This window comes from Bradysia coprophila, chromosome II (assembly GCF_014529535.1).
Source record: "Bradysia coprophila strain Holo2 chromosome II, BU_Bcop_v1, whole genome shotgun sequence".
Classification (NCBI taxonomy): domain Eukaryota; kingdom Metazoa; phylum Arthropoda; class Insecta; order Diptera; family Sciaridae; genus Bradysia; species Bradysia coprophila.
In genome coordinates, this window is record NC_050735.1 from 8,724,548 (window position 1) to 8,736,839 (window position 12,292).

The window sequence follows — 12,292 nt, forward strand, 5'->3', positions numbered from 1 at the left end:
GCACACTCTGAACAAGCCCGTGTATGCAGTATACCTAGAACTTAGATACGCTCGTAGGACATTTGTGTGAGTAATACGATGATTGACCATTCTGTTATGCACGGCCAAAAATGACTCGATCTTCGTTACTATCCAATCTGCGTGCCGCAGCCCGCGATGTCCATACAGGGGAGCTTGCCGGTAGTTCCATACAGGAAATGGGTGTCGGGGAATCTCGCACACGCGATCATAGTATGCGTCCTTTTACGACATGTAACGAAAAGTCATGACTGTGCGAGATTCACCACTTAGAGGTGAATCTCGCACACCATGAATTTGTGTGGTGTGCGAGATTACCCTACCCCAGGAAATGAGTCGCGCCTTTTCGATGATTCTCAAATCGAAGAATCGGCATGTGGGCGCAATCATCATCCACTGGGTCGATACGTGTACACTCATTGTCTGATGTGTCATTTTCTCTGTGTCGCATGTATTTCAGGTTATGTTGCTTGGTGGCATTTTCTTTAATGAAAATATGCAACATCGCGAATCCCATAACGACTACTCCAATTGACCAGTGATCCAGAGGTGTTATTGGTCCGATCAAATTGTATTTTACGTTATAATAACAATCATTACGCTTTAAAACAAAATTTTCAAATACTTTTTTCACGAGCACAGAAAAACATGACATTTATTTTCGGAGTCCGTTCACGTATCTCGATCCAAGCTAACGTATAGTATATACATACGATCCAAGCTAATGTACGGTATTATGTCTAACAGTGAAGTTATTGAAAACATTTATAACGGTGGATCATTTTGTCCCATCATGCATCTGCTTCACATGGATTAAAAAGCTATGAAGAGCTTGCATTAATCTTTCAAACAATTTCCCGTAATTGTACAACGCATTCATCTAAATTCATCTGAGTTTATTCATGAAAGCACCCGCTGAAACCACTGAATAATATTTTACCTCTTGTCTTCATTACCGGAATTCATTTTCGCAGCAATATTTAAGTTTCCCAGAAGTAGCAATGATACTGCACAGAATGTATACCACGAAAACCTCAAACAAATTCGGAAAACATTTAATCTTTGAGCTCTTGTTTGATTTTCGGTTTGATTTTTCTTGTTTGTGGAAAATGGTTCAAGTCGGACGAGCAATTCCATACGACCTATTTCGTTGGGGGAGTTGCAGTTTACGTATGGTTTACATATATATAAACCAGTATCTCCGTTTGATTAAATAACGGTTTTGATGGCATGAACTGCAAAAACCTTCCCACACTAATGGCCTTTGCACATCCACCCAGATCTGTATACACATGAACAATATTAAATTCTATAAATATATTTGAAACAAATCCGACATAAATTGTGTCTTATGCACACAATATGTATGCTACAACACTGTAATGTAACACACAACACACTCTTGCTATATTATTTGTGTGTCGAATGTATAACCAGTCCATCGAATAGAGTGAAATAATCTATAATGTTTCTGTTGTTACGGTCATATAAAGGGCTTTCCATTTTACTCGAAACCATCCACTTGCTAAACCCATTGAACTTTTGGTCTTTAATGTAAAAGATGATGGCACACGCTATTTATAGTATACGAAACTACACTCTGCAATAATATGTTGACATCAGTGGATGATGATGGTGTGGTTGTCAACATTAATATGTGCAATGTCGTCAGTGGTTTTGCATCTCAAATAGCAAAGTAACATATTACCGTAAAAGTTGGTTTTTGACAGGGCAACCAGGAAGACCTCTTGAACCAATTTTGATGAAAGCTTTAACTTCATACAAAATTAATTTCATTTTATAGCTGGCACATTATGCCATTTTGCCTCAGGTAAATAGTTCTGTAAGAAACTTTTGCTGAATATATACCCGTCAGCAGTAATGTTCAATATTTCCGTGTAAAGAGCAGCGGGTTGAGGTTTTTTCAAAAAGCCGAACGAACCTGAACTGTCCGGAAGGGTTTGTACAGAAAGACAAAATCAATTATAAAACAAAGTTTGTTAACGATGTTACAACTAAGCTATCGTTTTACGGGGAGAGGCAACAGAGAAGGCATAGTTTCAACGATTACAAGCCAATTGATGTTATTCAATACACATGCGAGGATGATGGCGGTGTCAACTTTTCTTTAAATTGATATCTCGAACAAGGTTTTCTTACTCAAATTCCCATGAGGAATGATTATCGCCAAAGATTTGATCTGAAACCAGAAGTTCACAATACCCGATTCTGATCAGAACTGAACCTGGACTGAGAATCTTTACCTGAAATCTGAATCATATTTATCTGAATTTCTTTTAACTCAGATATATTTTCTGGTCGACTTTATTTTCAGGTTCAGATCAAGGGATACTCCACGACATGTTTGAACTCTTTTTACTAGCATCAGCACAGAAAAAATCTGGCAACTGACGAGATCATATATACACAATCTTCAACGTCGGCTCACGGTGACTCGTATCACTAAAGCATCCAAGACATTACCCAATCCCTGTAGCAATGAAGTAGCATTGATTCGAGTTCGGTCTCGGCTCCGCCTCGGGTTGACAATTTTCACATATATTGCGCAAAATTTCCATTTCAGACATCCATAACTGACCCTACACACAAAGACAGTGCAACGCATAAAAGCCTTAGAGAGGCGATTGTGAGAGAAACTATATGAAATTCTCTCGCAAATTCGTCACTCTAAGGTTTTTATTCATTGTACGCATTGTACGGTAGATCGGCAAAATTCCTTTTTTTTTAAATTTTATCAACGTGTGTCTTTCCAGCGACTTTTCATCAAGAATTCGATGTAAACAATATATTTTACATGACTAGGGATAACAAGATAAGAAGAAGAGTTTTCGTGTGAAAACGAGACTTTTCATTTTTATTCCGAGTTATGTAATGGATTTTATCTGTCTAGAACGATAATCTCGAGCTTATCCCTCTAGGGAGTTTTTGTTTATCTCGATATATCTGTTCTCGACAGATAAAATATGATATGCACCTTTTGCCAGACTGTTATTTTGACGTGTAGGCATTATGACCCACGCCATCGGCTAGGGCAATAATGTTCTACACGTCAAAATACCAATCTTGGCAACAGGTGCATAATATATATTACATGCTGAGGGCTTCGAAAGACGTGCTTGAAACATGAAAAGTACGATTTTCGACGCATGTAGCATGTAAAATACTATTTCATGTGGCGGGGCCGAAAATGAGGTGTTTTGAGATTTTTCTCTGATTTTCGACCCCTTACATGAAACATTTTTTGAGTATCTGTTTGGGACGATTGTTTTTAGGTAATTTCGCGAGTTGTAGCCCGAACAAAGTGAAAGTGCCTAAAATAAAAACAGATTCACACATAACTATTGTGTTGTGGAGCAAATTCAGCATTTCGTTAATGAAAAATTTACATATCTCGCGTCGAAATCAGCACTGGAAATATTGCATAAGTCGTTGTGTAAAGACACAGTTATCTATTTTTAACCCGACCTAAGGCTTGTTTCCAACTTACAAAAAACCACGCCTCTTTTCTATTGTTTAGAGTGTAAACGGAGTGCTTTTTTCGTAAGTGGAACTCAAGACTAAACCTAGGCCTCACAGCTTTTTTTAGATTTAATCAGTTAGGGTGATCATTTCTGATCAATGCACACAGATCATGGGATCCTTTGTGCTACCCTGTCATCATGAAAATCTTGAAGCCCTTTTCAGGACCTCATCTCCTACTCAACCTATTGCCTTACGCTCTACACGAATCACTCCAGGCGAGCAAACTGATCCCTATGATTAGGTACCAAAATGATAGCTAATCCTTAGGGCAGAAAGCGAGAGTGACTGGCGTCAACCTCGTTTCATTAGACTGTAAATTCTAGAAAGCCACTGGGAGGACAGCTGTGTCTCACTCCTTAGGCCTTACACTAATGACAGCGAGTAAGGCGACATTGTCGCCCGAATCACAGTCCTTGTCATTGGGATTGATAAAGCCTGTGATTTACATTCCGCTCGATATTGACCTGGTCCAGTCTCATATTTTATAAGACCAGCCCGTTCGAACGTAAGCTTTCTCTGCAGTGGGCCAATATGAAAGCCGAGCCAGGCAGAAGCGTCACTCAGCAACGCACCACCAAAAGGTCAACCGCCAAACTTTACCACTATTTACCCCAAAAGCCCTTACTTCCAAATTAGACTGACGGACGAGCCACCTTTGAGACGAGGACCTTCGGGGCAAAAAGCGAAATGACAGCGTTTCCAGACGATGGCACACCACTGAATAGCACAACGACCCGACACGGCGACCATATCGTCCCTTTGCAAAGAGTTTTGCACGACATGGAATACATTCCTCGAATATAAATTCAGAGAAGATGTACCCTGATCGAGTGTACGTTGTCTTTGCGAGGAATCAAAATAAAAGCCGGGAAAAACTAGCATCTGTCAGCGGCATAACACCACCAATCCATCCGTCGACCTTGTCCACTCTATAGCCCGAAAGCCTAAGCTCTATGAATAGTCCGGATCATTTTACTCATATAGAAGCAAAATAGGACCCAGCCACATCAGTGAGTAAACTTTTAGACCATGAACCAACCGAGAGCTAAAGCTGGCGAGTGAGGCAAAGCAACTAAGAGTCCTGGCAGTGACACACCACTGAGAAGAGTACCAATCTCGCCTCACAGCTTACCCTTCTAAGATCCGACGGGTTAGCCCGAAAAATCGGGCAGTTTGTTTATCTCTATTTACGTCTCAAAATAGATTTGCTTTTGTCAATAATAGACTCTGTTCCATGTGGTGTACAACATTTCCCCATAATTTCGGCTTTATTAAACCCAAAAATATGATTTTTTTTTACTTCATGTTAAATATCAATTTATGTTACCAGTTTATGTCTTTATGATGGCTGTTTATCATTTTTTTATTTGATCGTTTTGGCATGTTTTATTATGAAATTGACCTCGGTTTATCCGCAAGAGTGCTTTTTTTCATGTATACTCAATATTCAATTTCGATGGGGTAACACATAATTTTTACGGCGAAAGAAAGAAATTGAATTTTGTGATTTATGTTTGTAGCAGCAGATTTTTTTTATTTTGCTTTTTAGTCGACTATTCGTACATTATATTGAAGAGGTGCGGTGAAGCTGTTCGTATGCCTCATACTTGTATACTGGTGTCATCGATTATCAATTTTCACGAAGTGCTACACGTATACCTATACTCTGAGTTTTGCTTTAGTATATCAACTCGGATAAAAACGGAACCTAATATCCACTCGCTTACATTGAATTATTTTTAGTGTTTTATAATTGGAGTTGGAATAGGTGTCAACACTTCTGTAATTAAAAAAAATGTGTACTCCACATATCATGGGTCAACAAAATAAGATTATGCGAACGGATTTACTCAAGTTATCGTGATAACAAAATTTTAACATTTAACGATTTTTCATCACATTTCCATACATTTTTAATCATACTGAACGTGTTACGTAGGTGTTAGGGAATCTCGTGCCGCGTCATTCACAATAACTCACAAAGTGACATCTTCCTTATACAAAATGTGTCAAAATGTAAATTATTGTGAAAGACGCGGCGCGAGATTCCTAGCAACCGTTACGTACTGTGTATTTTCTTTTGTAAAACCCATGACTTACAGTCAAGGGAATAAAAGAGATGAATGTGGAAACCTGCGAGAAGTCTTTTACTTTGGAGCTGGACTGAGTTCGTATTCAAAAGTCTAAACCATGCACCTAATTGAAAGAGCTACTAAATGTTATCAATAATAGCAACAGCACAAAAATGAGCACTGATCTCCCTTTAATGTGATATAGCGAAATGTGTGTCGAAACGAATGAAGTATTCGATTTTCTATAAAACATCAGGCAATACTTTACACAAAATGATTAACTGTGCGAAAAAATAGCCCTGAAGTCGAATGAGCCCCGATCAAAGACATTCCTACAACAGAGGATTAGTATGGCTATCCAAAGAGGCAATGCAGCTGCCGTCATGGGCACCTTCCGTACTGGAGACAAAATGGACGAAATATTTTATTTACTCTGACCTGTGATAAAGATATTGGGATTGTATGAATGTTCGTTGTAATTTTTGTTCAAATGCTGAAAATAAATCCAAATTCAAATAAAAAAAAATAAAAAAATGATTAACATATTAAACTGTTCATGTCATTCATACCATTCAGTACCAGTATTATTCATTCCCTAGCGCGCTTTGCTACGCTTTCTACCGAACTTTCAACGTATCGTTTCACTAATTCGTACGTTTGGAAGGGAAGAACTTCTTCCGAAGAAGAGAAGATTAAGAGCAGCTGCATTCATTTGATGATATTTACCATGTATTTTGTTCACTACTTGCACCAAATATCCTATAGCTGAACATGGCTATGGCTGCTATGGCTGTTTGAATTAAGCCGAAAACAAACGAGCAATTTTACATTGCTTAACGTATATGCGGATGATAAATGGGAAACGCAGCATAATTGTCGATCTCAGCAACTCAAAGCTAATCGTGTCTTTTTGGCTTAATTTAAAATAAGTTTATTTCATTCGTTCTATTCGTTCCATATGTACTGAAAGTGGATAATATATTTACATTTCTTCAATTCCACCAACGCATTGCAAGCATGGGTGATCGTAGTGACAGCTGTCTACTATTTTGTATAAAATTTTCTTCCACTTCTTTTATAGTGCCAAAATTTGTACGACACACTCTACCGTAATTTGCATAAGAGACTTAGTGAAGAATTCTTTTGTTTACATTTTTCATTAGATCCCTCTCCCTCATGCAAATTACGGCTGCACTGGCCATCAGTTTCAGTACTCCACTTGGAGTAGCACTCATGCTTGAAATGCAGAATATTTTCAATGAAACGCTGTATTATCTCTGTGCCAAAATACATAAAATAAATGTTTCCATTCCCAGAACTGTAGCTCTAAGGAATTTTCCATCGCAGAAGCACCATTTAAACTTAAACAATGACATCTTTTGATTACTCTACTATGTTTAATATTTCAAATTTGCTAGCTTTACACAACACCATTAAAGCTACACTATTAACAGTTCCATAAATCAAGTAGATGAGCCAATTAAAACCGAATTAAAGCTAATGGAAACTAAAAATGTACAATCTTTAATCGACTCGTTGATACGCCTAAACGATAATGTAATTCATAGACGGTGTGATATGGTACATTACATCTTGTTTGTAAAAAAGAAAATTGGCGCCGATACCTTGAAAAACGATAGCTCAATTCGTTTGATTTGCTATTCTCCTAAAAGTTTATTTTTCTTTCAAGATTATTTACCTTTACGAAATCAAAGTTAATTACGTACTAAAATCGGTGAATTATTTCCGATTTACACAGTATAGTACAATAGAAATACACACACAGTGAGCAACCGCTGAGCAAACTGAGTTCTCGCACAAAAATTTTTATTGAATAAATTTCAAAACACGGTGTTGTGCTGCCACTTTCCTATAAAATGTTTACATAATTTACCAATTTTTTGACGATTCTTTACTTCGTCCAAAATTTCTTACTTGATGGCTTGATGTACTGTTTGTTGTCACTAAATTTATGGAACGCAAAGATCACTTTCTATATCAAAATGTATGGAGGATTTCGGTTTTATCTTGTTTATTCAATTCCTTTGATATTTACACAATTGATATAAATTTGTATCATTTGCACTATAATTACACAAAAAATAACACGGTATGTACTGGGCAACAATTTAATGAGAGCTGATAAAAACTAGATTTGTTCATATAATACATTTTAACAGTAAACGATCTTTGCTTTTCACGTTTCCTTTCGTTGTTCCGTAGATCATTTTTTTGTCGGAAGGTGTCGCCCACTTCTACATCAAGTGCCAATAGGAATCACACGCCAAACACTTGGCACTGACCGCCATAACCATAGAGTTATACTCAAGAGTTGGCGAGATGGCGTTTTGTCGTTTTATCATCGACCCTTGTGGCCTGTACACGGAAAATTCTGATATGCGTGTGAGAGCTATAAGTGGACTTAGCACCCCCATTTTTTGGCATATAGCTGTGAAATGCATATTGCGAAGACTGTAGTTAAAATAGCTGTGTAATTTATATTATAGCTGTGAGCCACATTTCAAATCTATCACGAGAAATAAATTTTTTTTCCCAAACTTTCATGAATTTCGCGGTCACCCATCTAAGTACTAAACCGCGCCGATTGATGCTTAACCTGAGAATCCGACCGTCACCTACGCTGCTGATGTGCTAATTTTGCTTGTGCTTTAACACGTTCTTACTTCGAAGCGTTGCTACGACAATATAAATTCTGCAGCTATATTATGTGGTAACAGCCTAATTCAAGTCTGTAGTTTTTATATTTTACTTTTGTGAATTGTCACTACAAAGATTGTTCTAGGTTCTGAAAGAAAGTGAATTGAAACCGCGCGAAGAATCACGAATTCAATTGCAGTGAAATTTCTGATATTCTCATTCGTCTGTGTTTCTACAGATTCTGACTATATTGAAAAGGTATTACTATAACCTGATCATCAAGCTTCATTACAATCAGCCAAGATATTTTAGAACAGTTTTTGTTTGTTAACATTTGTTAACGTTTTTGTTAACATTGAGTCCGACCAGCACGAATTATGACTTGAATGTATGGTCCCATACATTTTCTCATATGCAGCACATAGCTATATTTTTCATACGTCAAATATGTGTTACACAGCTATGATATAGAGTACACAGCCACAATATGCAGATCCTAGCTATAAAATGTGTTCATGGTGCGTAATGTAGCTGTGTAATCCATAATATAGTTGTGTAACTTATACTGCACGTAAATAACCAATGTAAATGGAATATGCGTTAAGAAGCTATATTTTTATAATTCTTGCAGCTATATTATAAAAACTACAGCTATATTATAAGTTACACAGCCTTTATCGAAATTCACGGATTTTCCGTGTACATGGACAACCCTATACTTGAAATATTTAGTAACCCTGACTCGTATGTCAAATTGTCATACCTCACACGTCATGTAAAATATTTTACATGCTACATGCGTCGAAAACTGTAAATTTCATGTTTCAAGCACTTCTTTCGACGTATGCAAAATCCATTACATAACTCGGGATAAAAATGAATCATCGGATCAACAAAATTCACACGAAAACTCTGCTTTTCATCTTTTTATCCCTAGTCATGTAAAATACTATTCATTCATTCATTACAAGTGACCAAATAAAAGAAGAAGAAATGGAAAAATTTAGAATAATTCTTCCGTAAACTGTTGGATCAATTTTGATTAATTTGTACTCGCCGGTCAATTGTATTAACGTGAAAATGAACATTTATAAACATAAAAAAAGTTGCATTCAATCATAAAATCTGATTTTCAGTGAAAATTTCCAAAGCTTCTTATGAGAAATTCAATGACAAAATTCCACTAAGAACAAACAATTTTTCGGCACGAATTTGATCTCAATAATTTTATCACTTTTTACAGATCTCAATTAGCACTCATCGTTTCACTGTACAAAAACCACAAAATAACAAACAAAATTAAGGAATACGCAAAACATAAACAAAACCCAAAAAAAGATTAAATCAGCTGACAACACAACTTTGCTAAAAAAAATTGCTACTGACCGCACAGAATGCTGTTTTAAGGAGCATCGGCACCCAAAATGCTGGTTTCCTCTTAGAGCTAGCATTTCCATAGAAAAGCGCCATTTTGCCAACTCTCGAGTATAACTCTATGGCCATAACATCACTAAACACTTTATTATAATCAATAATAGCATTCGTTAAAGCACAATTCCGGGCACCAATGTGCACCAGACCATTTCGTCGGGTTGGCCTTGAATGAATGTCATAATTCGTCACAATAGTGAAGTTGTGCTTCGTCTAAATAGAGTACTGAAATGGAACAACGTATCGAACGAATTTTGGCACTATAAAAAAATCTTAAAATTTTTTTCAGACAAAATAGTTCTCTATTTGACAGCTGTCACTCGAAGCACTTTGGCTCGAAGTGCGTTGGTAAAATTCATCAATGGTGAACAGAGAAATGATAAGTTGGTACCACAGGCGTACCAACTTATCATTTCTCTGATGGTGAATAATATTCATTTTTATACATTTTAAAGTGTCATACTCGTGATTTCAAAACCAAACCTGAATTAATGAAGTCGAACCGCAAGCGATATCGCTTGAACGAAATATTCGAAACATTCTAATTGAAATCGATTTGTCTGACTTTTCCAAGTTGTTCCAAGTGATAATTCCGATTTCAATTTTCGCGAATAAAGTCTGCAAACTTTTTAAACATTTTCTGCATATTTCATTTGCCACCTTAACCGTTCCGTGACTTATATCTGACAATGAATATTATAGCCAAGAGAATGGGATCCTAAATAAACCATTTATAATGCACGTTACCGAGGACGAGTTGGTATCGTATACCGAACATTTGTTTTGATTTATACCGCATAATCAGACAGAAAATGTCGTAGAATTATGTTCTAACAAATCTTTTCAGCAAGGTCGTGTTCCTGATGTTAATGAACCATTTCCATTCCATTCACATACAACACAAATATTATATGTGATGTACCGTAAGGAAATTTCCTTTTTTACGTTGTTGTTAGTCATAAAGTGATTTATTGAATCATTTTTTCCCTCTTCTTGATTTCCACGGAAAATATAATCAAGCCTATTTTTCCCCCAAGAGACTTACGGTCTCACTAAATATAGTCAACTTTATGAGTGTGCGACGATCACGGCATTGAATTGGTGATATTTTTATTTATAAGTAATGCCGAGGAACAGAAATGTGTACAAAGTACCCATAACCGTGTCGTGTATGTACAGAAAAACATTCGTATTTTCCTAAATTGTTGGGAGATGTTTAGCAAACTGTGACGTTGCTATAATATTTATATAGAGCAAGAAAAGTTACAAGTGAAATAAGCAGAATTAATGAAGTTTGCCATTCAGCTTAAATAAGTAACATATAGAAGCATAATGTGTGTAAAATAAGTTACACTTCAGTTTGCTTGCCTCTTCAAAATGAACAAAATAATTACATTGGAAAGATGATGTAACTGGAAGAGTGGAGAAATGTTATTTGGTTGTGATTAAGTTTTTAAAACTTTGTTTTCGCAGTAAATTTGGCAATATTTACTTAACGTTTTGTTCTGTGGGTTAAAGACACGTGTACTTGAATGAATTTAATACAAACAAAACATTTGATACTACGCCTCCACGTTTGTGTATCAGAGCTTGTAGGATTAATGTTACGGGTGGTTTTTTGAATTCAAAAGGAAACCGTAGACAAGCTTACCAAATTAGTCGAATCAAAGTGTTGTTCGTTCCAACCGCGAACGAATGTAATATCACCCAAATTCAGGCGTCCCACTAAATTTTGCCTTGTCCAAAATTCGGACATTTCGGACAATTCATAAAAATTTCGGACATTTTCTGCAAAAATTTCGGACATTTTTTTTCTAATTTTCACTAAAGTTACGCATTAGAAAAAGTCTGTAAGTGATTTAAGTCCATTCCACCAACAAATCCTAAGGCTTTGTATGAGATGAGAGAGATGAGATTTTTTTTAAAAAATATACTTTGACATGACCTGTAGCTGTACAGATCATAAACCTGAATAGAGGGCTTGAAACCTTCACGAAAAGATAGTGTTAAAGATGTAGGTTAACTAATGCATGTCGCGGAAGAATAATATCTGACATGTTTCTGAGGTAAGGGTTTGTAATAGATCCCATATAAATTTTGTCAAACAAACGAAAATCTAGATTTGGTATTTTAGTATAAAAATTCAGAAAACAGAAATCCAGATCTTCATTTGTCAAACGAAATTCTTGTGAATTCAATTACAAACCACAACTCCCGAATCAGAAACATGTCGTATTTCAACCTTGCGAGACTGTATGTTTAAATAAAACCAGGTTGAATACGGGTCAGGCTTCTTTCCGTTCCTCAAATTTTGGACAAATGCTGAGAAATACATTTTCCTCGCATAGAATAATTTCCTCAAATATGTGGTTTTTAGTCAATACACTTCCTTCGTCATTTCCTTCATCATTTGCATGTATTTCATCGAAGGATGGAAGAAATAATGATCACAAGCAAGGTTAAAATTTCGATGCGCCACAGGCGAATCTTGTAATTAGTTTCCATTAAACCTGTTGGAATTTTTGTCTACTTTTCGTACTATTACTTCAAAAATTCGATCATATTCTCCC